The sequence below is a fragment of the Dermacentor silvarum genome, chromosome 4 (genome assembly GCF_013339745.2).
Source record: "Dermacentor silvarum isolate Dsil-2018 chromosome 4, BIME_Dsil_1.4, whole genome shotgun sequence".
Taxonomy (NCBI): Eukaryota; Metazoa; Arthropoda; class Arachnida; order Ixodida; family Ixodidae; genus Dermacentor; species Dermacentor silvarum.
The window spans coordinates 146,340,337-146,368,245 of NC_051157.2; the positions used below are offsets into that span (position 1 = coordinate 146,340,337).

Below are 27,909 nucleotides of genomic sequence, written 5' to 3' on the forward strand. Positions count from 1 at the left end.
TTTCATATCCTAGTTTAACTTACTTCCTCTTTTGTGATAAGTCACAGCGCCATCAAGGCAACATGCCCTACTAATTGAAGTGAATCAATGCTACCGACAGATCCCCGCACTGATTCTGTTGAAGTGTAGTTTGTATCCACAGCGCAGCTTCTGCAAAAGTATAATGCAAATTTTCACTCTACCGAATGTTTCCGTGCTGGGAAAATATAATCTTCACATTAAAACACAAGTGTCATGGTCATTATTATTCTTCTTTCTGGGATTTCACGTGCCAAAACCAGTTCTGATTATCAGGCACGCTGCAGTGGATGGCTCCGGATGAATTTCGACCACCTGGGGTGGTCGAAATTCCATCACTGCAACGCAAGCACCCCTACAACGTCGAGCACGACAACGCAAGCACACGGGCGTTTTGCCTTCGCCTCCATCGAAATGCGGTTCGATCCGCTATCTCGTGCTCTCCAGCCTTAGCTGACTGAGTCACCGCGGCGGGTGGTCCTTAATGTTATTAAAGGCATTGTTTGGTGAAAGAAACAAAAATACAGAAAGAAATGGAAGCAATTGTTTGTGCAAACTAGCGATTAAAGTGGCTATGCGATTAAGTGCACAAACAAAGGAAGCACAGGTGATGTCGTCATTGAAGCAACGGAATATCTTGATTCGGCCAGCCGCTACTGTCTGGTGCTGTTGCGGTTCTCCGAGAAGTAGGCTGCTAGTAATTTATATACCCCGTCACCTGCAAAAAAGCGTTTTGTCAAATTATTCATTATTGCTCAATATCGTAACCATTTAAAAAAAGATGGCGCATATGGGTTGTTCCTTGGTGATTATTAGCCACTTTTGCGAAAGTTCTTGAGCCATAATTTAGAACAATAAGGACCTCGCGATCCTGTGAAATACGCACTGCCTGGTTTAGCAAAAACGTTACTCTGCGATTGGCCAAACTTCACATGAATGCGTGGACATAACTGAAACACGGCAAAAAAGAGGGATATTGGATGTTCAAGCCGGTATATAAGTAACATATATTCACAAGTCAGGTGCGCTTGAAGGCAAAATTTTTCGTTTCAGAAGTACTGCCAATTTCTGACGCGAGGCTATAGGCAAGACTGTCTCATCCAAAAAGAATACACTGTAAGAGAGAAGAACAGACACAACACCCATTCCTTAGGCAAGCTGTTCTATTCTCTTTCTCGTCGTCTTCTCTCCCAGTGCCCACCTTGCGAGCGCCCGCGGGCAAGTTCAATTCGTGTTTACACCACAAATATTCGTATTGTTTTTGTTTTGGGCCATTGTTACGTGACCTCATCAAGTAAATGCAGTCCATACCTCGTCAGCTTCACGTTTGCTCAAAAGACTGACAAAAAGAGGCGCCTGCACTGCTCGGTGGACTTGTCTTTCGAAACCTCCCAGTAAAGACACCAATCAGCATGACTCCATGCTCATCACAGAACACAGAGAAAAGATCACTGTCACAAAAGTGCTGACATTTTTACATGACCCTTTGAATGCATGTTCGCTAAATGCAACATCATCTCTCTGGAGCCCTGTGTACTCTCATCGAAGGTGTTACACTGCTGGCCTCAGCGCGTTGAACGGTAGAATACGAAAGGAAACAGATCCCACGCACCGTGGAAATCGATGTTATGCGAAGGATTTTGCAGGCTCCTAGCTATAAAGCATTGTTTCGGGTTCCGCAAAGCGTTACCAGGTTAACCAATGTGTTTGTCTAAATCCACTATTTGTGTTTGCGATTCGAGTACAGTGAACTAGAACTGAAGCTAGCGCGTGTGTGCGGCGACAGCAGTAAGACAATTACGTCGGTAACGACAAACGCCTGATTTGCATGTCGACGGGCGGCATGTACGTGCGAGGTGGGTAAGAAACAGAAACTTGATGCTCGCGGACGGCAGCACGTGGTGTAACTTGGAGATCACAAACGGGTTATACTGCAGCACAGCCTAAAACCCGTGTCCATTTATAGTCATTAGGACAAGCGTAGTGTTGCAGCTGCTCGCCTTGACCGAGCCGTGTTAACGCTGCCATTGTGAAATTCTATGCAGCGTTGCCGTACTCGGGCACTATGTGCACCATGAAAGAGCACGCCTAGTTTGATTAGGCGGCCTGGTAAAGACGAGAAGCACCGTGAAAGCCCGGTACGAGTTTCGAAAGGAACGAGGAGGCGGCACGTTGGCGCCCGGAAATCAACGCTCGCTGGAATAAACTAAGGTCTATTGGTATATGCCTGAAGAAAACGAGTAACAACGCAAACAACAGGACGTGACTGAGATATTGACCCTTTTCGCGGAGATCCCGTGGGCGCTGCCATGTTTGATCACGTGGTGACGCATCCATTGCTTGCCTCAACTGCCTCCGCTGCCTCCTTGTTTACAATTGAAGTGTGTGACGCCGGCGCGGCTTAGAAAACCTCTGTTTTCGGAGATATTGTACACCGTGACTTGGTGGACGACAAGAAGCTTTAATCAAAGCTTCAGAGAACACGCAAAAGCGCTTTCGGAGCTGATTAAGCTATGTCCGAACGGCGCAAGCAGCGTATATGGTGCTTGTTCTAAAAGCGGGGCTAAATATGTATTCCAAGCTTTCCGATTATAAATTCAGTCAGGATTAGTGTGTTTTGCTTTTTGTTCTATATTCGGCAAATATTTTGAAGCAGTGGCTTGTCAGTTTCTGCCTAATCGCTCGCGGGTGTGCTCAGTTCCTATAAATTTGTTCTTGCTGCGCACAAGGCTTGAAACGTAGCTGTATTGTACATTGTAATGCCTTGTAGCAAATATATATTACAGCTAGTAACTCGCTTACTCTTCTGGACCCTCACGAAACATTCAGCTTCGACCATTCGTGCGCCATAGGTGTAGTCCGTCATTTATTGTGCGTATACAGTGCGCATATATTCAAGTATGCGTCCATTCACTTATTCTTGATACGTCGGCGATAGAATGGGCTTAAGTTTTCCTGCCATTTGGGACAGATGTGTATAGATAATAATTAATTAATCATGGGGTTATACGCGCCAAAACCACGATCTGATTATGAGGCACGCCGTAGTGGGGGACTCCGGAAATTTGGACCACCTGGCGTTCTTTAACATGCACTTAAACCTAAGTACACGGGTGTTTTCGCATTTCGCCCCCAACGAAATGCAGCCGCCATGGCCGGGATTGATGTGTATAGATAACGTGCGCGAAACTTACTATGACAGGAAGCGGCGCTACTCCCTTTGTCATTGTTTAACGAGTGGTACTCACTCTTGCCGACGTTCTGGGGATGAAGCCCTTTCTTTGAAGGTTAGCGATACAAGGCTGGCGGATGAGCAAATTTCTGTATCCTCGAGGAAAGCCGTACATCACGAAGTAACATGTTCGGACAGTTGCAGCAGCGGTCCGCGAACTTGGCCACACAGATTCATTCTATTCCTTAACATGCCAGTCACTATTTTTGCAGCCAACTATTGCACACGTCTTCAATCACATGATTCGATCTACCATAATTGGAGCACAGTGTGTTAGCGAAAACTCAATTGCATTTCCGACAGCTGATCGCACAGAAGCAAGGTAGAAGCGGTAATGGTTTCGTATTCATGCGCGGTCGCTGAGGAGAGGTATGGCGCGCCGCCGTGAGCGCCATCTCGTTTCTCTAAAGCAAACTGCTCCGCGAAAAGGGTCAATACAGCCCTTCGTCTGTCTCAGTCACGTCCTGTCGTCCTGGCGCAGGTACTCGTGTTCTTCAGGCTCGCTGGAAACTTGCTTTTCCATCGCTGTTATAACGGATGCAACCACCAGCCGGTGCCCTGCTGTCGAGATGATGGGTTCTTCCTAAGCGCGCCACCTGTCTCGAGCGCAGATGGAACGCGAGGATAAGGAGCGAGAGTTCGATTACGAAGCTGGAATTACGATTCAGCGACCATCACCGCATCACGAACACTAGCATATAGTCATCGGCCCAAGTTAGTAGACAACTTGGTCTGTTCGGTCAGCATAAGTTCTTTTCATGGTAATGTCATGCCGTGCATGAACGCATGTATGTCATCACATACATAGCATTACAATTTCCACACATGTATGTCGTGAAGTATATATAGTTAACGAAACAAATGTCATGTAATTTAACCTATTATAGTAATTTTATTATTACATTAATGTCATGACATATTTTTTCAGGTCAGTTCCCTTCTCATGACATCCATTACATGAAATGACATGACATTCATTACATGAATGACATAAATAATAATGGCGTCGTGGTTATTTGTTTCATGGGATATGTGTCAGTTAGGAAAGTGTGGCGAGACAGGCGTGCGTGGCATGACAAGAATAACATAGAATTACATGCTAATGCATGTTTTGTCATCGTCATGTCATGCGATTTTTGTCATATATGTCACGACGAGCATGTCATTAATGTGATAACATGGTGTAATGTCATTTATGTCAGGTCATGCACGTACGTTATGTCATTCATATGCAGATGTATACCGAGTTAAAGAAACGACCATGAGAGCAACAGATCATTCGTATCATTTGTGGCACGATATACATGCCATGACAAGCATGTGATGTCATTGGTATCATGACACGCACTGTATGTATTGTCATTCATGTCATGAAACTCGTCAATAATGTTATGGCAAGCATGTAATTTATGCCATGACATTTATGTCATGTCATCTTTGTCAGGTCATGCATGCATTTCATTCATATCCTGAAGTATATTGAGTTAAACGACCACGACGGCATCATGTCATTCGTACCATTTATGTCATGACATACATGCCATGCTGGGCAGGACATGTAATCCGTAGGATGGGTAGCCGGTTGACCATTAGTTACAGAATGGATACCAAGAGAAGGGAAGCGCAGTCGAGGACGGCAGAAAACTAGGTGGGGTGATGAAGTAGGAAATTTGCAGGCGCAAGTTGGAATCAGCTAGCGCAAGACAGGGGAAATTGGAGATCACAGGGAGAGGCTTTCGTCCTGCAGTGGACATAAATATAGGCTGATGATGACGATAATACCTGCCATGACAAATAAGTAATGTCACTGAATTCATGAGATCTCATTCATGTTATGTATGCGTGCATGTCACGCTGGCCCATCTCTATTCTGATATACGTCCAGTTGAAGAAACGACCTTGAAGATATCACGCCGTAGGATAGATAGATAGATAGATAGATAGATAGATAGATAGATAGATAGATAGATAGATAGATAGATAGATAGATAGATAGATAGATAGATAGATAGATAGATAGATAGATAGATAGATAGATAGATAGATAGATAGATAGATAGATAGATAGATAGATAGATAGATAGATAGATAGATAGATAGATAGATAGATAGATAGATAGATAGATAGATAGATAGATAGATAGATAGATAGATAGATAGATAGATAGATAGATAGATAGATAGATAGATAGATAGATAGATAGATAGATAGATAGATAGATAGATAGATAGATAGATAGATAGATAGATAGATAGATAGATAGATAGATAGTTAGATAGATAGATAGATAGATAGATAGATTCAAGATGGCTGAAGTAGGCAAAGAATGCTATTCGCATTAAAATGGTCTCAGTGAGCGCAGACTGCCCGCCTGACTAAACAATAGGCTAGCTGCAATAGCTATTATATAGATATGGATAGACTCTCACAGCTTTAAACTCGTAGAAAGACACCGGATCGGGCTTGACGTAGAGTTCATCCAAGCTGATGCTTTTGAAAGAAGCCGACAGTCTTGGTATATTCGTTGTGTCGTCGGCATTCGACAAGATACAGCCGTCCTTGTAGAATTTGAGCAGCAACGTCAACTCGCCAAACTGAGGACTCTGCACTGCACCAGCTAAGCGTGTTCCATGGTTGTTTTGTGCTGCAACGCTGAAACAAAAGGAAAAGTCGATGGTGAGATCTTGCATAATTAGCAGAATTGCACGACATAGCTTAAGGTTGGGCACTGCTAGTGTGACGCACGTTTACGGAAGAATAATACAACTGTCCTTAGCATGTTCTAAAAAGGCTTTCAAATCCGACCCGCCGTGGTTGCTCAGTGGCTATGGTGTTGGGCTGCTGAGCACGAGGTCGCGGGATTGAATCCCGGCCACGGCGGCCGCATCCGGGGTAGGAAAGGCGCACAAATAAACTCATAGCAACCACGCCGGCTCGTAGCCCATTGTGTCATACACGAGATAAACAGCATGTACAAATGATCATGTGTTTCCAAGCGCTACGGGCTCACGCAATGCAGGCCTATGTTAGATGTATTGCTTGTGGGAGATTACCAGTGTTTATGCCGTTTGTGTACTGTGTATTTGAACTGACTCCCTGTTACTGGCTCCTATGTCTAATTTCTTCCACAATAAATTTGTGGATATTGAATTATTTAACACTCTTTTCTGAATCTTAGTGGTAATGTCATTATATTATCACGTTGTAGTGACTGAGAACCAAACAAGAAACTGTGAGTAATGAACTCCATATTGGGCGAACACTTTATTTGGCACCGAGGAATAACATTACAACAGTGATTAGCCGGTGAGAAGAAACGGTCATCGGAAAAAACAAACGATGGGCACATGTGAATGTTTTCCTTGCGAAGACGAAAGGTTATACTCAATTACTTTTATTGCGATAGCAATTATATGGACACTCAAAAGCAGATTTCTGCCGTCAGCGTCGCCGTCGCCGTCGCCGTTGCCGTCGCCGTCGCCGTTGCCGTCGCCGTCGCCGTCGCCGTCGCCGTCGCCGTGAGGTTCCGTATGACGTCAATGGAGATGAAATCGTGACCGCGCGTAAGTAAGTGGTTCTTGAGGGAAAGGGAAAGGTTGGCGCTATCTTCTGCAGCCCTTGAGGGAGCACGGCTCAGCCGAACGCTGTTTGTGCGAGTGAAAGGGCGCGAGGGACGCGCTCTTTCACGGGGAGTGAACGCACGGCGGAGAACAAACGCGCGTTCTGTGCCGTGCTCCCTTAAGGGCTGCAGAAGTAGGCGTCTCTTTCCTCCTTTACCATCACCATATATGTAGAGCAAACGCGCGTTCTTCTGATGCACAAAAGGCCGTGGGGGTGAGGGGAAGGGAAGGGAGGCGGCGTTTAGCTGCGGCACCAAGTGCGTATTTATATCAGAGGCTCCGGCAACAGTCACCAACGCCGCACGCATTTTGAGCGAACGCGGGCAAAACGCCGACGGCGTCGACAACAGTTCTGCGCGTTGCCGGTGCTGCTGCATGTCCAAGTTTATACAGCTGATAAAGCTAACATCATTACTCTGTATAGCTCTCTACAAATTTGCTATCGCAATTGATGCTTCACCTTTCAGGTGAAACTGCGACAACTTTTTTTTTCTATGCTACAAGTTATCTACTTAGTTAAAGCGCAGATGCTCAGTAGCTTTTCAATGCAGCGACCGAGCAAGTGCGTAGCAGTTCTGGCTATCGCAAAACTTCTTTCCTCTAAATAGCACGGAACCTTTGATTCCTGCGATTATCTTTCTCATCAAAGATAAATAACATAATGATTCGTCACAGTGCAAAAATAAGCTTGCGCTCCTAAATTTAGTGTGAGTCAGGTCACTGCACTGCACATTACACCAGTAACCGTCCGGCGTTTGAATTCTATTAACGCGACAGCGTTAATGGCTCCGTGTCGTCATCGGCGTATGCGCCGGCGCGCGTGGCGGAGAAAATCATCCCGAACCACCCCGACATGCAGGCCCTCCGCGTGGCGCAGAGGCGCTGGTGAACTGATCCAGTTTCTCAAAGAAGAATGCGTCAGAAAAATCGTAAAGTGTGACGTAACTACAACCCACAGACGTGGTAGCGTCGGATTGTAATTTGAATATACGATAAACCGTAACTCTCGTACGCTGAAACTGAAACAGTAGCCCCGTTTCCAGCATTTCTATCATTCATACAGCGGCGCGCCGCAGTTTGCACCTTGCAAAAGTATTATCCAGATGGCGCTCGCCTCCTCGGCAGCCGCATACGGAGGTGAAGTTGGGGGCAAAAGAAAGCTGCAGTTGTCGGGAAGCCTGATAAGCAGCCAGGGATCTTTGAATGCTATCGCGTTCCACTCTTAAAGGCGAAGCTAAAGCGTCCTCCAAATTTTTTCATGACGCCCTTACTTGAAAATCTGAATGGTAGAGTCTCTTTCCTGGTCTTCTAGACAAAAGTCGCCTACTTTTTTCTTTCACGGGTTGGCCACAATCAGCGTGTTTGCCTCGTTAGCAAAGTATTTCGTGTGTTAAGACATGCTAACAATGGCTGACTCGGTTGGAAACACGACTTATAAAAAGAGCGGTGTTTCCACAAGCATGGCAACCAGTGCCATCGCACTTGACCATTGCTAAATTGGATGGAATCCACTGCTGGAAGTGTAATTTAAATGAAAGGATGAAAATTAGAACTATTTCATTTATGGAAAAAACTTCATTACTGAAACATATATCGCCAATACAGTAAACGTTGTCACAAATGAGTTTGCGATTATATGGCACTGAAATGTGCATTACCCATAGAAAAATCAGCAGCCCTTTCCCTGTCGACAAAAGGGGGGTAAGCGAAGCTTGTCGTGTGTGTATCTTACCTTCGCGGTAATTTTCTTTCTTTCTGTCTCTCTCTTTCTTCATTTCTCTCTCTTTATTCCTTTCTCTCTTTCTCTCTGACCATCGTGTTGATTTTCTTTCTCTCTCTTTCTTTCTCTCTCTTTCTCTCTCTCTCTTTCTCTCTCTCTTTGATTGACCTTCGTGGCGATTTTGTATAATTCTCTTTGTCTCTCTGTCTTTCTTTCTCTTTATTTCTTTCCCTTTCTCTATCTCTCTTAATTGCTCATTCTTTCTTTCATTCTCTTTCTCTCTTTCTATATCTCTTCCTTCCTTTCTCTTTCTTTCTCTCTGACCTTCGTGCTGATTTTCTTTCTCTCGGTCTGTCTTTCTCTTTATTTCTTTCTCTCTTTCTCTGTTTCTTTGTCTGACTTTCGTGGTGATTTTCTTTATTTCTCACTGTCTCCTTCACTCGGTCTTTCTTTCTCTCTCGCTTTTTTGTGCCTGGTATGTGCCATTGAGCTTTGACCCTTTCTGCACTTTCGCCAGGATCGGCCCACTTTTCAGCGTGACACCGCCGCCGCCTACACCACCGCCACAGCCGACACTTGTGAGCCTATAAAGCTTCGCTTAAAAAGAGTGGATTTCGAGTGACGACAAACGCGGCCGGGGACCGTCAGACCAGCTACCGTAGAAATGTCACGCAGCGATACCACCGAACTCCTTTAGATGACATAAAGGTCTCGCGCGACAATGTTTGCATCACAAATGGATGGGGTTCCTGAGGATGCGCCCGTCAATTCGGTTGCGTGAGAGGAAGTAGCTTTAGGGGAGAAAGTCCGAGTTACGAAAATGGGCAAGGTGCCGAAGAAACCTGGTCGCTTTGAAACAGGAGAAGGCAGCAAAGGAATCAGTTTGATTAATTAAAGGCATAATCAGTTCTGCGGAATCCCGAATGATGGAGGACGTGTCCTTAAAGGGATATTGTCATCAACCTGACTGCAGCACGAAGCTTCAAACGAAACCCATGCATGTTTCTCAGAAAGCAAGTTTTCCAGTTGTGCAAAAATTTGTCCTGGTCCGTGTTTCGAATCCAGGACCAACGTTTTTCCGGGGCACCCGCCCTGCTAAGGCTTTCTCGTACTTGCTCGGGTATTGTGTGCATACGTGAGTTGCGAGAGGGGCATCCGGCTACTTCTGCTGCAGACTTTTGCGAGATCTGGGGAGTGATTGCTATGAACTCCTGTTTCCGCTGTGCGTTTGCCTAGGTACTACGGAGGACGGCGGGCTTAACTCCTATGTAAGCGCCGCTTAAGCTTTCGTCCACACGGGATCATAACGGCCGATAGAGAGTTTGTAATGGCAAAGCAGCCAGTGTTTGTTGTCAGTGCTTGGTTAGTTTCACTGTGGCGCAGGTACCATCAGGTTTGTCACTTCGCTGTTCGTCTCCGGGTGCGTCTTCAGCGCGAACAGCGACCGGGGTAGTACATGGCACATGGGTACGCTCCTTGCATACGCTACGCAGCCAGGGACAATAACTTAAGTAAAACCCGGAAATGAATATTTAAAAAAAATGTGAGTTCTCAGTAACAACGTGAAATTATTCATTCGTCTGCGGCCAGTAAAGCGGCGTCTACCTAAGTTTTAGTTTTACTTTAGCGTAATAGAGGGGCTAAGGGAAATAGCGTTACCGCTCCGCAAAGGACCTTTGCAGTAAGCCCGTTTTAGCATAGCGCAATAGCGTAGTTTACGTAGTGGGACGCTGCAATTACGCTTTAAATTTCGTATGCATAGTGCGCATAAGTGATCTTATCTACTCGGAAAGCTTCGCGTGTGCGTCAAAAAAGTGGGAGAGGCACCGCAATGACAGGCGGGAGCGCTTTCTATTTGTACTGTCCATGTCTGCCAACCAGCAGTGAAATCAGTACGACCTCACCGTCCTTGGCTTCCGAAATCGCCCGATCTCAGAGGCCATATACAGTCGAGTCTAGCTCTCGACTTCGTCGATAGGTAGCGCTACCATTCTGGAAATTTCTCTCATTATGTCTCGACGCGTTCCAAATGAAAGGCGATCTAGAAAACTCAGCAAGGTTATCCAAAATACTCTGTCGTCCAACCGGCGTGAGAAAAAACGAAAACCGTTTGCACAGTCATTTGCTACGAGCGAAGATAATTCTGCGAAAAAAACACCAAATTCAGTTCGAAACGGGTGGCCGGGGCCGCCACCATTTTTTACGCAAACAACGTAAATGACGCAAAGACGGTATACGTTGAATCTGAAAAATAGCGTGCGTACGCTAGACGCTGCAGGTCCTTTAGCTTTGTGCGCATTTCAATCCCGCTATTCCGCTAAGCCCGCTATTACGTTAAACAGGCTAAATTAAAACTGTCTTGTGTCAGTCATGTAGAGCTGGGGCGCAAGAACAGAGGAACTTGCTTCGGCTCATAGGCCGTCTTCCACTTCAGACACGAAGTGCGAGAGTCTACTCCGTGCTTCGGCTTTTCTGAATTTGTGGATTTCAACCACATTCACAACAACTGTCGAAGTGTCGCAGATTTCTCCTCTAAAGCCAGTGTGCTCCCAGACGACGTAGCATTACAACATTCAAATAACAACTTTACCAACAGCATTACAACTTTCAAATAAAGACAGAGCTGCAAGAACTGTCATCCATCCTGTACGCAGAACACGTCTTCTTGCGCTGCTCTTTCAGAGGTCCCGCCTTGTAACACAGATAGAGCTTTAATAAAGGACGCACCAACGTTGCTAGCGATTCCATGCCGCTTGTTCCATGATAATTTTGTGGTTAATTCCGGATGCGAATGCGGTCTGTTGTGGCCACAGGTAGAGTTAAATATGCCTATTGCCAAACAATGTTTAACACAAGCAAGGCGGCGACTTCCTTTCACCCATTTCTGCTCTCCATTTTAGAACGACCACTCAACTGGACTCTGGACTCATCCTGGGTGATCTGTACAACACCCTGAACTACAACACCCGACTTACGCACTTTTGTTCTCTCGACATTTCATCAATACGTTAAGTACCTCCGGGTCACATCCACACCCTCGAACACTGCTTGATGATGTACCAGCTAAAATATCAGCAAGGTGACTTTTACATTTCCAGTTTGAACTATACCCGGCGACCTTAGCGGTAAGGAACAGCAAGAGCCATGTGGTCCTCGAAGCTATTGATTGTTTTTGGTATATCTCTTAGAATATCTGGAGATTATATCTGAATCAGCGTTATGAAAATATCAAAGCAATATTCACATCAGCGCTAGTTTTTGTTCACATTTGTTTACTGCCTATTCACCTTTGATGATGATGTATGGTGTTTAATGGCGCAAGGGCCAAGTATGGCCAAAGAGCGCCATGCCAGTGTTTCTGAGTTTGCACTGGAGCGATGAATTCTGAGAAGTAGATGAGGCGTTTGGTGTTCAATGGCGCAAGGGCCAAGTATGGCCAAAGAGCGCCATGCCAGTGTTTCTGAGTTTTCAGTGGAGTGGCTGTAAAGGGGCCTAAAGTAATCGCTGTAAAGTGCTTAAAATATACATGTACTAAAATCATGGCAATGACTAATGAGGTGTACTATGAAATGAAGAATGCCTTGAGAAATAATGACATGATATTTAAAATATTTAAGATGCAGTAATTGGCAAGAATCACTACTGCCTAAACAGAGCCCTTGAACCACAAGGGCCTGGAGGCATGTGCTATAAAAAACTACTATCACAGCGGCATCTTTTGGAGAGAGGATGCGCTACGAACTAGTTGGGCTAATAACATGCAGGACCACATCGTTCAAGAAATCAACTACCTGCTTTGGAATTAAAAAGCGGTTCTTCACCAAGAAACATATTGGGGTGAAGAGGGACATGATATCGGTACGCTTCTGTAAAATATTCCTTTCTCTGTGTTTCGGTTTCTCGACACTCCACGAGGACATGGAGGACGGTCAGCCTCTCACCACATCTACCACAGGTTGATGGTCCATCGCCAGTAAGCAAAAAAATGTGGGTGGCATATGTATGTCCTATTCTGAGACGACAGAACAGGGCATCAGTTCGTCGTGTTTTCGTTACAGGGGGGCCAGAAACCTAACTGTGGTTTTATCAAATGAAGCTTATTATCTGTTTCAGCGTCCCACAAGCGCTTCCAGTGGCCTCGCAGTTTCCTTCGCAAAAAAGGCTTCAGACCTGTTGAAGGAACATCATCTGTATGATTAGTGGTGTGCGATATAGCTGATGTGGCCATTTGGTCTGCTCGCACATTACCCTCAACGCCTCTGTGACCCGGCACCCAGCATATAATGAAATGCCGGTTTGATATTTACTCTCTGCATACGATGCAATAGAGCTCAATTAATACAGGATTTTTGTGTTTGCAGAGTGACATCAGGGCTTTCACGACGCTTAGAGAGTCTGTAAATATAATTCCTTCATGAAGTTTTGATTTCCTTATATGATTCACGGCCGACAATAGTGCATGGGCCTCAGCCGTAAAGATACTTGTTTCCGGGTGCAGTACACCGGATTCCGAGAAGGATGGGCCGACGGCTGCATACGACACGCCGGCCTGTAACCTAGAAGCGTCTGTGTAAAACTCTGTGCACGAGTACTTGGATTGAAGCTCTAGGAAATGCATTTTAATGTGTGCCTCTAGTGCGCTTTTCGTGACCTCTACAAACGATGTATCGCAATCTATGAGTTGCCACTGCCACGGTGGTAACAGTTTCCCTGGAGCCATAAGACAATGTTCAAGAACTGGAACACCCATTTCCTCACTGAGGTTCCTCACGCGCAAAGAGAAGGACTTTCTCCCTGCCGGTCGTATATGCAAGAGTGTGGCAGCGGTCACGTCATTTATATTTGAATAAGAAGGATGTTCAGTGTTCGCGCGTATGCTCAGAAAATATGTGAAACTGCTATATGAACGCTGCAGATGGAGTGACCACATAGAGGCTCTTCGACTCTACATAGAGGCTCTGGATCGGACTTGTTCGGAAAGCACCGGTCGCGAGGCGGATACCCAGATGGTGAACAGGGTCTAGTATTTTTAATGCACTTGGCGTTGATGAATTATAAACTATAGCTTCGTAATCGAGGCGTGAGCGGACAAGACTTTTATACAGGTTAAGCAGACACTTTCCATCACTACCCCAAGTCGTACGTGACAGTAGCTTTAAAAGGTTCATTGTCTTCAGGCATTTTGCCCTTGGATACTTAATATGAGGAATAAATGTAAGCTTGGAATCTAAAATAATGCCTAGAAACTTATGCTCGCTGCTCACAGAGAGCGCATCTCCTTTAATTTGTATACTGGGGACAGGCGTTATGCCTCTCTTGTTTGTAAAGAGTACGCAAGTGTTCTTCTGGGCATTTACTTTAAAACCGTTCTCATCTGCCCATTTGGACAATCTGTTTCTTCCCAGCTGCACTTGTCGTTCGCAGATGGCAATATTACATGACTTGAAAGCTATCTGCACATCGTCGACATAAACAGAATAAAACATAGTGCGTGGGATGACTGTGTGCAGGGAATTCATTTTTACAATAAATAGTATGCAACTAGGCACGCCCCCTTGTGGCACACCGGTATCTTGGGTGAGTGACTTAGAAAAAGCGTTACCCACTCTTACGCGGAATGTGCGATTAGATAGGTAACTTTCGATTGTGTTTAACATGTTGCCACGCACACCCATCGCAGAGAGATCTCGGAGAATGCCGTAGCGCCATGTCGTGTCGTAAGCTTTTTCTAGGTCGAGAAACACTGAAAGACAGAACGCTTATCTGTAAAAGCATCTCTAATATAAGACTCAATGCGGACAAGGTGGTCTGTTATGGACATACCTTCTCTGAAACCACATTGTAAGGGGTCTAGTAATTTGTTATTTTCATGGAAGCAGATTAAGCGCCTGTTGATCATTTTTTCAAACAGTTTGCACAGACAGCTTGTTAGCACTGTTGGCCTGTAGCTGCTGGGTATATGCACGGGTCTTTGCCTTGTTTAAGCACGGGGGTGACTATAGCCTCCTTCCACCAGGACGGGATATACCCAGCCGACCACATGGCATTGAAAACAGACAGGAGTGTTTTCACCGCTTCAGGGTGCAGGTGCTTAATCATATCTTATACGACACGATCGCCGCCTGGCGCCGAGTTGTTGCAGCAAGTAAGACAAGTTTTAAGTACAACTAGGCTGAATTGGCAGTTGTAATCTTCATTTAGTGAACATTTTCGATCAAGGGACTTTCGCTCTGCGTGTTCTTTGAACCTGAGAAATGTTTGTGTGTAATGGGACGCACTGTATACATGTTCAAAGTGTTCGCCCAGACAATCTGCCTGGTCTTCCAGGCAGATTGTCTGGGTGACCTTGGGTACTGACTAAGGGTTTAAATTATGGGGTTTTACGTGCCAAAACCAGTTCTGATTATGAGGCACGCCGTAGTGGGGGACTCCGGAAATTTGGACCACCTGGGGTTCTTTAACGTGCACCTAAATCTAAGTACACGGGTGTTTTCGCATTTCGCCCCCATCGAAATGCGGCCGCCGTGGCCGGGATTCGATCCCGCGACCTCGTGCTCAGCAGCCCAACACCATAGCCACTGAGCAACCACGGCGGGTACTGACTAAGGGTAATGGGTGTACCTCCCGGCCTTTTAATTTATTAACTCGATTCCACACTTTCGTCTCATCCGTGTAAGAATTTATACCTGAGATGTACTTCTCCCAACTCTCTTTTAGCACGTCGACGTGTTCTTCTACCCTGCGATTTTATTTGCTTGAAACTAATCAAGTTTTCGGCAGTTGGAGTCGCGAAGTCGTTCCCAAGCTTTGTTTTGATTTTCCGTGCTTGTTTACATTCTTCATTCTACCACGGGATGCGACGTTTATTCGCAAGTCCGTTAGTTTGACGGATGCATTTCGTGGCAGCGTCAATTATAAAGCCTGTTATATACACCACAGCGTCTTCTATATTAAATGAGGCAATATCATCCGTGCTTAATTATGTAAGTTCTCGGAAACGTTCTCATTTATCTATGTCAACCTTCCATCGGGGAATGTGTGGTGAGCACATATCTTGTTTTGTTAAGTTTAACATAATTGGGAAGTGGTCGCTCCCAAAAGGGTTCTTGAGAACGGACCACTCCAGGTACAGCATTAGCGTACTCGACACGATACTTAAATCTATGGAGGAGTATGTGTTGTGCGCCACGCTGTAGTGCGTTGGCTCTTTCTTATTAAGTATACATGCTCCTGAAGAAAAAATTTTTCGATTAGGCGACCTCTCGCATCGCAACGAGAGTCTCCCCACAATGAGTTATGTGCGTTTAAATCTCCGACAACTATGTATGGAGCCGGAAGTTCATCTATGTAGTTTTGAAATTCGGTTTTATTAAGTTGATAACTGGGAGAGATGTATATGGAACTGATAGTGACTAGCTTGTCAAACAGCACCCCTTGGACAGCAACTGCCTCTAGGGGCGTACGAAGTTTTATTTCCCGACACGCAACACCTCTGTCGACTATGATAGCCACACCACCGGATGACACGACAGTGTCCTCGTGGTCTTTGCGAAAAATGGCATATTGTCTGAGGAAATTTGTTTGTGTATGTTTGAGGTGTGTTTCTTGAACACACAGCACTCTAGGACTAAACTTGTGGAGGAGTTCTTTGACGTCGTCAAGATTTTGAAGGAGACCTCTGACGTTCCAATGAATTATTTGAGTGCCCATATTAAAAAGAGTTTTGTGCTGTGTGTTTAAGAAAAGAAAGTTAGCTTACAGAACCCTTTAGAGGCCCTGTAATGCGGGGTTTCTCTTTTTTGGAGCGGTCGAGAGATTCTCGCCTCTCCTTTGGCGCTGGCTGCGCCGTATGGCTGGAAGATGTGTTCCATCGGCTCTTGCGGCGCGCTGGACACCCGCTCTTGAGAGCGGTTTGTTCGCCTTGAAGGCCTCGTCTCCAGAGACGAGACCCTGGAGGCCACCAGCCCGGAGGTCGATGGCCCCTTTTTTTTTGAGATGGTGGAGCAGCACTAGCTGCAGCCGCCGATGGGGTGGATGGCGTCACCGCTGGCTCACTACGCGTGTGCCAGACAGCCGCCGAAAGCCGTTGTGGCGCAGCCCCCTGACGCACCACTTCGGCAAAGCTAGTTTTTGGCAGGTAGGACACCTGCCTTCATGCCTCTTTGAACGAGATGTTTTGTTTAACTTTAACTGTGACAATTTCCTTTTCTTTTTTCCAGGATGGGCAGGACCGCGAGTACGCGGCGTGCTCCCCTTCACAGTTTACACAACGTGGATTATTATTGCATGATTCAGACGTGTGTTCAGAAGCACTGCATTTGGCGTAAATAGTTCGACCGCGACATCTCTGTGAGCTATGGCCAAATCTCTGGCATTTGAAACATCGCAGGGGATTAGGAATATACGGCCTGACTGTGATCTTCACGTAGCCTGCCTCGATAGTCTCGGGCAGTACACTTGTGCCGACGCTTAGAACGAGATGCTTGGTCAGAATTTCTTTTCCGTCACGCCTCATCTTAATTCTTTTGACATTGATGACATTTTGGTCACTCCAGCCCTCTAACAGTTCTGCTTCACTTAGCTCCATCAAATCATCATCCGAAACTACACCACGACTGGTGTTCATAGTGCGGTGCGGGGTCACAGTGATGGGAAAGTCTCCAATGGATACTAGGTTCTGTAGTTTCTCAAGTTGTTTCATATCTCGGAGTTCAAGAAGGAGGTCGCCGCTAGCCAATTTCGTAGCTTTGTAGCCGGCTCCTATTGTCTCTGTCAGGCATTTTGAAACGAGGAAGGGAGAGATCGCTCTCACTGCCTTTTCAGATTTTACGCTGTGTATGACGTGGTAGCGAGGTAAGTTTTCTTTGTGGTGCCGCAAAAATTGAAACACTTCTTCGCTGCACCCCTTTTCTGGGGGCGATCAGGTAACGCCTTTATAATACCACTTCCATTTAGGCTTTACCTTCATCTGTTGTATGGTTATCAATGTTACCATATTGCTTAGAGTGTGCTGCTAGAGTGATACAACATTTCGCTGAATTACCGCTAAATATTACACTAATGTAGCCACATTTGTCGCTGGAACGTTCTCGTAAATTTTAGGCAACGTAGGCATTGTCGACAGGGCAGGACAAGACATCACAGGGCAGTATAATAAAAGTTAACGAGGCGCAAATTATTTACCGAAAAGTCTCACGTTTACCCCAAGGTTCGTGTGAGTTAAGAAATAAACAGTAAGTTTACGCGCAGTGTGTAGTAGACTCTTTCTTTACTAATATACTTGCACCATAAAGGACAATAACAGCTGAAATTCAGCCTTTACGATCAGAGTTTGAGGTTACAAATGCAGTACGATACAAATGTACGAGCAATGTGATTTTCCTCGCGCGCAAGGACACTAGATCCGTCATAGTATTCCTGCGAATTTTCTATTTCTCGCCACTCGTAAAAGGAAAGCTATATTCTGCGACACGCACTTGGTCAAATGTAAACATGGCGATGACCATTACGTGACCTTTATGCAGGTCAAATACTATGGTTCCGCCCCTTGATCTACCTGGAAGCTCCTCGCAGTATTGATTTGCCCAAAAGCCATCAGATGAGACAGTCGTGTGTTAAGACTCGCGTGGAAGAGTCTCAGCCGCTCCAATATATACGCGTTTCGGCAGTTAACCTTCCTTATTATTTACTTACTGCGTTCTATATCTCACCATCAAATTCATTGCAATGGGTTCAGTAAACTTCAACGCTTGCAAATGTCAGCTAATCGGACGTATTTAGTGAAAGTGTAGATCATAGATCGTTAACGTAGATGTAAATTAATTTCGGAAACTATAAAGAAACAAACTGGAGGACGATTAAGCTTCGCCTTTAGGAGTAAAACGCGATAGCGCTATCGGGACCTGTTCGCATCGCATCGTTCGCATCCGACAAGTAGGCTTCAATCACTGCAACACAGAACGTGGGAAAGCCAGCTTACAAAGACCAAGCTTACACCGATCACCTTAATTTCGGCTTCACTTTTAAACAGAAATGCATTGCTGGGAAGACATTTTCTTCATTGTTTTCTATTGCCCCGACGCGCGCGCGTGTCCATAACGCATTAGGCAGGCCAAGTCCCAATTTGACCTGCCGTAGGGAGCCTACATGCAACCCTGTTTTAGGGTGGTGATAGCCTTTGTAAGGGTACTTGCCGCTGCCAGTTAAATTGGCGGGTTAAATGTGGCGACCAAAATGGCGAAAGACCAGCCGACAGACCACGTTTCCCGCAACCATTGATGATGTGAAATTAATTAACTTCTTTTAATAAACTTTGGCTTCAGCAGCCAGAGACATATAGCGTGTCTGAGCGCAATACACGACACGTCTCCGTTTTAGTTAAACAGGCTCGTAAGCGCAGTCTTTATTACAGCACACTTCGAAAAACACCCTTACAAGTGGAAGGCAACGACCATGCTTAATGAAGTTCACATTCTTGGCGTGAGATAATACTACCACGAGCACGCCATCGTGCCTTATAAATTATTGCTTTATATGTGTCGCACCACAAGCAATAAAAAATAAGTTTGATATCGTAAAATAAAAGAAAAACACAACTAGTATATTAAAGACACATGCAAGTTTCATGTGCGCATTTGTGCAATATTAAATTAAATAAATTTAATCATTCGCGTGCCAGCATGTGTACATCAGAGCGTGGCAAAAAAATATCAGGAATGCACCGCGACCTCTAAGGAGACTGGGTGCCAAAATGGCTATAGCCACCAAATTTGGCGGTAAATAGTGGTCGAAATTTTGGTGTTAATTGTCATCACCCTAAAACAGCGTTGCATGTACGCTCCCTAACCTGCCGTGGATGCGAGCGCCATCTGGATAATATTTTGGCAAGTAGCCCACCTGAGCGCGCGGTAGCTTACCCGGTAGAAATTCTGGCAAAAGGGGTTTGTGTTTGAGTTTCCTCGTAGCAGAATTATGTTTTCTCGTGCATTCAAATAACATTCCGACGCCACCATGTCTGTAGGTTGTGCTTAAGTTTTTTTCTGGCGGATTTCACTGTGAGAAATTCAGTTTTTGTTCACTAACACCTTGCACCACGACAAAGGGCCTGCGCGGTCGGGGTGGTTGCGGATGATTTTCTCCCCCACGGGCGCCGACATCCACGCCGACGCCAGATTTTCTGTGACACGGGGCCCTTAACGCTGTCGCGTTAAAGAAACGACCATTTTTGAGGAGACACTGAACACGGTGAACGCCACCATGCTGTGAGCACAGTGTGTAGACCAATTATCTGATTGAAGTCGCTGCTTCCTAATCGCCGCTGAGTCCACGTGTCACGCAGCTAATTTCGGCCGCTTACATGTCGCTTTTGAATAGTAAACTGTGTTTTATACGACCTTTTCTGAAACAACTTTCCTAACTTTGAAGCCGCTAAAATGTCCCCAATTGTTCTGTCACGTCGTTAAGATTTCCGCTTGCTTCTCACTGAGTGAATGAACTTTATTTGATAGACCAAGCTGTTGTGGCCCAAAGGTGGGCTAGGTAGAAATATTCGACGCTAAAGGGACAAGAAAGTCGCTAAAGTTAGCGACAATATCTCTAAAATGGCAACAATCGTGGGTGTCGCCTCATGCACAGATGTAGTCGCTCACCTACACGTAGTCACAACAAGACCTGACTCGACGACCAGCCTGTGTCTACAGACGAGATCCGTTCCTGCGTGCACAGGGTATGCAGAATGGGCTATTGCGTTTATTAAGATGATCGCCTGTCTGGTCGCCATTGGCCCAATGACAATTTTCTTTCAAGTCCCTATCCCTCCAATGCTTCATTTCTGGCCTTTCCGTGTGCAAGGTAGCCAATTGCACGTTTTTTGTGGTTAATATCTCTGCATTCCGGTTGTGTTATCTTTTATCATGTTATCCTGTATCCGCATCTCGAGGACTAAGCCTGTTTCGTCACGGAAAAAATATACTTACTTTATGTCACAGTTTCCTTTCAACCCGCTAGGGACTACCTGCATCCGCGGCACAATGAAGTGAAACTCGTCCTTAAAAATATTGTAATGAACGGAGACAGAGACACAGCACCCGTTCACTGGGCCGGCTGTTCTATTCTCCCCTCCTCGTCTTTTTCTTCCAGAGCCCGCCTTGCGAGCGTTCGCGGCCAAGTTGAGTTCGTCCTTACAATATGTATATTCAGTTACTCAACGAGTGTAGTCATTTCTGCGAAATTTCGCACATGCTCGCAATGTGTCGTTTCCCATACAGTCGGCGTTTGCCCTTTTTTCTTAGCAGTTCCAGCTAAAGGACAGGTTGGGACTTAAAATGTACCACACGCTGCCTGCTACCGTCAGCATATAAAACTATAACCGTATGCCATCATCTCAATGTCCTTCGTTTACCCATAGAATCTTTAGTAAACAGCGCGTCGTTGTCTCAGATGCTAATGAACTAGGATTCCGCGATGCTTGCCCGATTTCTCAAGCAGATGAACATTCCGAGGCTATGATGATGATGATGCATGGGATTTTATGGCGCAAGTGCCAGATATGGACAAAGAGTGCCACACACATGGTAATGAGTTTCCAATTAATTGTTTATGAGATACAGGAATTTACTATGAAATGGTGGATGTTGAATGGCTGTAAATAGGCCTAAAATCAGTCGCTCTAACTTGCGTAAAACATATAACTATTAAAATGATGACAGTGACCGGAGATGTGAGCAATGACCATGGATGGTTTGTTCTGAAGTGATGTCATAAAACGTGTACGTGAAAGTAGCACCGGTGCCTAAACAGTGCCCTTGAACGCAAGGGCTGAGAGACACGTGCTCTACTATAATGCTGTCGCAGCAGCAGCCTCTAAAGAGAGGATATGCTACGAATGTAGGGGGCTGATGACTCGCAATGTACCGGCATCTTCAAGAAACTTTAAAACTAGCCTGTAGTCAAAAAACGGTTCTGTGCCCAGAAACATTGCTGGGTGTAGATGAATGTGTTGTTTGTTTGCTAAGGGGAAATATTTCTTTCTTTGGGGCTCTAATTCCTTTCACTCTATTAAGACATGGATTACAGTTAGCGTCTCACCACATTTGCTACAGGAAGGGGGTACATTACCAGTCAACAGGTGAGAATACGTGCCATACGTGTGGCCAATTCTAAGGCGGCAAAGAATGACTTCGGTTTGTCGTGTTATCGTAGTGGGTGGCCAATTCTCTAATTGTGATTTAATGGCGTGAAGTTTATTTGTTGTTTCCGCGTCCCATAAGTGCTGCCAATAGCTCCTAAGGCTTTTGCGCAGGAAATGTTTCAAATTGATTGCAGGGACAGCTATAGAGGAGGTGTTCCCCTTTCTTACAAGGGAACTGCAGTTTCATCTGCAAGCATGTTGCCCACAATACCTCTTGGCCGGGTACCCAGCATATTGTGACACGTTGGTTAGACGTATATGCTGAGCACAGCACTGAATAGAGCTCACCGAGCACAGGGTTTTGGGGTTTACTAGGAGACATTAATGACTTTACTACGCTTATAGAGTCGGTGTATATAACAGATTTTGGAAGCTTTGCTTTCATTATATGCTTCCCTGCACACAATAGTGCATGAGCTTCAGCCGTAAATATGCTTGTTCCTAGATGCATTTCACCGGATTCAGAAAAAGATGGACCGATTGCCGCATAGGACACGCCAGCATGTGACTTTGATGCGTCAGTAAGGAATTCCGGGCAAGAGTATTTTGATTGAAGCTCACGAATGTGCATCCAGATATGTACTTCCGGAGCGTACTTCGAGACCTCAACAAATGATGTGTCACATTCTATAAGTTGCCATCAATTGCCACGGCGGTAACGGCTTTGCCGGAGACATTACATGATGCTGAAGCAGCGGAACACCGCTTTCTTCGCAGAGTTTCCTCACCCGTAGTGAGAAGGGTTCCGTTGCTGTAGGTCGGTTATGGAAAAGTGTGGCACACGTAGTGTCATTTAAAATGGAGTAACAAGGATGTCGGCAATCTGAGTTTACTTTCAGAAAATACATAAGCTAGAGTAGGACCTTTGAAGATTTAGGGGCCACTTATTGACTCCACATAAAGACTTTGCACAGCGCTTGTTCTGAAGGCTCCGGTTGCTAGCGGATGCCTAAAGTGATGAACAGGATCGATCATCTTTAAAGCACTGGGGGCGGCGGACTGATAGACTATCGCACCGTAGTCTATGCGTGAGCGAATCAGGCTTTTGTATAAGTTTAACAAACACTTTCTGTCACTGCCCCATGTGGTGTGCGACAATATTTTAAGAATGTTTATTGCTTTTAAGCATTTGACTTTAAGACACTTTATGTGAGGAATGAAAGTCAGTTTAGAGTCTAGAATTGTGCCTAAAAATTTATATTCTGTATTTACTGGTATAAGGTGACCGTGTAGTTCCACTTCAGGGTCTGCTAAGAGCCTTCTCTTTCATGTGAATAGAACACATGAGCTTTTATTTGGGTTTACTTTAAAGCCAATTTCTGTGGCCCATTTAGAGACTTTGTTCAGGGCAACTTGAACCTGTCGTTGGCACAGTGTAAGGTTACAAGATTTATAACCTATCTGTACGTCGTCGACGTACACGGAATAGGAAATGGCTGAAGGCAATGATGTTCGGAGTGAGTTCATCTTGACTCTGAAGAGCGTACAGCTGAGCACGCCTCCCTGAGGTACCCCAGTTTCCTGTATGAATGAGCGGGACAGCGCATTACCTATTTTGACCCGGAAAGTACAATTCTGCAAGTAGCTACCTATAACGTTTAGCATGTTCCCGCGGATGCCCATTGCCGACAGGTCGCGCAGGATTCCGTAACGCCACGTTGTGTCATATGCCTTCTCCATATCTAGAAATACAGATAATAACTATTTATGTATGAAAGCATCCCGAATATTTGTTTCGATGCGCACGAGATGGTCGGTTGTATACCGGCCTTCTCTGAAACCGCATTGGTAAGGTTCAAGTAGTCTGTTAGATTCCAGGAAATGTAGAAGACACCGATTAATCATTTTTTCGAATAGCCCACATAGATAACTAGTTAGCACAACTGGGCGATAACTTGTCACAGAGGATGGGTCCTTGCCCTGTTTTAAGACAGGGATTACAATGGCTTCTTTCCATGTAGATGGGAAGTGTCCTGCAGCCCATATAACATTGTACAGTGCACGCAGTGTCATTTGAGTCTTCGTGAAAGTGCTTAATCATGTCGTACATGATTTTGTCAGGTCCGGGTGCAGAGCTAAGGCAAGCAGTCAGGGAAGCTTTCAGCTCGGCGATACAGAAGGGGAGGTTGTAAGGTTTGTTATGTCTACATCTGCGGTTTATTACGTTGAGTTCTGCTATATCTTTGTGTTTTAAGAATGCCTCGGAATAGTGAATTGAACTGGATACGCACTCGAAGTGCTCGCCAAGAGCGTCAGCTAGGTGTTTCAATGTGTTCCCTTGGTCATCGACCAGGGGTAATGGCTGGGTTTGCTGGCCGTTCAGTCTTTTCAAGCCATTCCAGACTTTCGCTTCCTGCGTGTAAGCGTTTATGCTTGAGACAAACCTCTCCCAGCTTGCCCTCTTTGCCTGTGTGTGCGTCCGCCTTCCCTGTGACTTGACGTGCTTGAACTCAACGAGATTTTCAGCAGTCGGAAATCGGCGCAATATGCCCCATGCTTTGTTTTGTTTTCTTTCGCGGCTCTCTGCAGTTTTAGTTCCACCAGGGAACACGTCTTTTAAGTGAACCACCATTCGTTTGTGGGATACACTTTTCAGCAGCATCAATAATAAAAGCAGGAGAATATGCAACAGCATCGTCGATACTACAATTGTTTATAAAATCTCACGGTAAATAGGTTGATTTATTAAAATGCTCCCAGTGATCCGATGCTAATTTCAATCGAGGAATATTGGGAGGGTTATCATGCTGCGTTATTAAGTTTAAAGTTACGGGGAAGTGGTCACTTCCAAAAGGATTGTTAATGACACTCCATTCGAGGTCAGGCAGGAGACAAGCTGATCCAATTGCTAGATCTATCGATGAGTACGAAACTACGAATCGTGGTGGTCATTAAGTAGGCCGGCTCTTTCTTATTAAAAAGGCAGGCACCAGAGGTCAGAAGAAAATTTTCAATGAGTCGACCTCTCGCATCGCATCGCGAGTCTCCCCATAATGTGTTGAGTGTTAAAATCTCCCACGAGAATGTAAGGCTCGGGAAGCTGGTCAATGAGTTTATAAAGTGTTTTTTTCCAAGGTGATGATTGGGGGGTATATAAATGGAACAGACAGTTACTAGTCTGTTAAATAGAATGGCTCGAACTGCCACCGCCTCAAGGGCCGTCTGAAGGGCCACATGTCGACAAGCCACCGACTTCTCGACAACTATTGCTACACCACCGGACGAGACGTTAGCCTCATCGCGGTCTTTTCGAAAGATGGTGTATTGACGAAGGAAGTTTGTGTTAGTACGTTTCAGATGTGTCTCTTGAACACACAGCAACTTTGGGTTATGTTTGTGTGGGCGTTCTCTTATATCGTCGAGGTTGTGAATAAGTCCTCTAACATTCCATGGTAGTATTTGTGTCTCCATAATGAAGAAAGTGATTGTGCTGTGTGTTTAAGAGACTAATATTAGCTCACGGGGCCCTTTCCAGGCGCCGTGACGCGAGCTTTGTCTTTTGTGGAGCGGTCGAGAGCATCCCGCCGCTCCTTAGGCGCTGGCTGCGCCGTCTGAATAGGTGTTATGTCCATCGCCTCTTGTGAGGCGCTGGACACGCGCCCTTGAAAGCGCAGTGTTGGACGTGTAGGCCTCCATACGTCGGACGAGACCTTTGGGGCCAGCAACCCGGAGGTTGACGGGCCCCCTTTCGCGGACGGCGAAGCGACGTCAGCTGCTTTCGCCAAGAGGCCTGGTGGCACAGCCGCAGCCACACTGTTTGTGGAGCGGGCCGATGCCGGAGTCTGCTGCGACGCTGCCCCCTTGCGCACCGCACCAGCATACCTTGCGGTATGAAAAACAGAAACACGTTTTCGTGCTTCTTGGAACGATACGTGTTCTTTGATTTTCAGTGTGATCACTGCTTTTTCTTTTTTCCAGGTTTCACTGCAGTAGCGCACCGAGGATCTCTTCCAGGGGGGGGGGGGGGGGGGGGGGGGGGGCTCGCAGTTTGCCAATACCATCTAAACAGACACTAATTTCAATTTCTGCACGGGAAATTGTCAAAAAATGCGCTTTTTGCGAGTGTGCAGACGATTGCGCATCTTACATCTTAGTTGTAGTACTCAAATGCGCAAGGAAAGACAAGGTGTTAAACAAAAGGGGGGGGGGTTAAGTCGGCCTCAGGGGGGGGGGAGGTTACAACCACCTCCCCCCCCTCCCTCCCCCCCGTCGGTGCGCCACTGTTTCACAGGATCGGGAATATGCGGGGTGGTCACCTTCACAGTTCACACAGTGGGGTGTTCCTGAACAGTTTTCGGAAGTGTGGTCTTTGTCACCACATGTTGCACAGGTGAGTTGACCTCGGCAGCTTTGCGAGCCGTGGCCCTACTTCTGACATTTAAACATCGACGAGGGTTAGGAACATAAGGTCTTACACGGATTTTGGTATAGCCTGTCTCGAGGGTTTCTGGCAGCACACTAGAGCCAACTGTAATGATCAGATGTTTTGTGGGAATTTCGTTATTGTCCCGCCTGATTTTTCTCCTCTTTACGTGAATGACATTTTGGTCTTGCCAGCCTTCTAACAGTGCTGCTTCAGTAAGTTCTAACAGGTCGGAATCTGAGATCACGCCTCGGTCTGTGTTGAGGGAACGATGTGGGGTCACTGTTATTGGGATGTCTGCAAAGGTTGTGAGATTTGCGAGTTTTTCATGCTGCAGCTTGTCACGAACCTCAAGGAGGAGGTCGCCGCTTGCCATCTTGCTAGCTTTATAGCCTGGTCCAATGGTGTCAGTTACAGATTTCGAGACAAGGAAAGGTGAAATAACCCTTACTGGTTTTTCAGGTTTATCGCTATGGATTACGTGGTAACGTGGGAAGGATTCTTTGCGTGGGGCGAAAAAGTTGAGGGACGCTTCGGTGCGTACGCGCTTTGCAGCGGTACGATCGGATAGTAGAGGAAATGATGCTCTATGCATGCTGGTTGTATTTGTTTCGGCAGCAATAGCAGCCACCCACCATGGAGCCCAACAAGGGGACGCTATAAGTTTGACAGAGCATTGACTTGCACACGCTAGCCGTGCATCGCTGCTACAACCCAATGCGCCATATACGCAAGGTTGGATATAGGGCGCCAGGTTAACCCAAACCGCTGGGGAGAAAAATAAAAAAATTGGGAAGAAAGGAGATGACAGGACAGAAAGGTAAGTTGATATGAAAGCAAAAGATTTAGGAGGGGGACAGGAAATGGCGACCACCGATTTCCCCCGGGTGGGTCAGTCCGGGGGTACCGTCTACGTGAAGCAGAGGCCAAATAGATGTGTTGCCTCCGCCGAGGGGCCATAAAGGTCCAAACACCCGGCATCGGCTCAACCTACAGGATCCCCCTTTCCCCGGGCACGGCTAAGCCGCGCACGGTAAGACGCGGGAGTGTCCAACCCTCATATGCTCGGGTTCGTGGTGTCGCAACACACCAAACGCCTGCTTACGCAGACGCCCCTGCGGGTATTCCGAGGCTATCATCTTCATACTGCAGGATATTGGTGTTTTTCTTCCGTGTTTTTTTTATCGGCATCTCATGCAAATGCTGCTGATGACGGTGAGGATTCCGGATACAATTCATAATGAAGGTATCGCCATGTTCGAGAATTTTAAGCTCCAATGAGCAATTAGCTATGACTTTTGCACCATACTGAGTTTTGAAAGAAACGAAAGATCATTTTTATCTGTATACTCTCTTGACGACAACCTATATCTGTGTTTGCTCGGTGACCACAGCGAAGCATTTTTCTTATTTTGGGTGGCACCGCGTTCGATCGTCCGCGTTTGGCACCGCGTGGGTGCGGCCCGCCTCGGCTTGAAAGAGTCGAGCCTCAGGACTTCTGTAAATAAAACGTTTTCACACACACACACACACACACACACACACACACACACACACACACACACACACACACACACACACACACACACACACACACACACACACCGCGTTCGATCACACTGGGCCTGCTATTCCATCATTGACAATGACTACTCACTCTATCCCCGGAAGCCACGCTCCATACCAAAGTACGTAGCCTCCCACGCTGACCTCAACGTTCAAATGAGGAAAAAAGATGTTTTTGTTGGGGTTGTAGAATGCCGGAA

The 27,909-nt window shown here is 45.9% G+C and overlaps 1 long non-coding RNA gene across 1 annotated transcript; it reads right to left on the reverse strand.

Annotated features, from left to right (window-relative positions):
• Positions 1–611: 611 nt before the first annotated feature.
• On the reverse strand, positions 612–27,909 carry LOC125944807 (uncharacterized). Its single transcript, XR_007466513.1, has 3 exons — positions 27,801–27,909; positions 5,681–5,903; positions 612–736 (listed from the first exon to the last, which is right to left on the reverse strand). It is a non-coding gene; the product is annotated as an uncharacterized LOC125944807 (long non-coding RNA).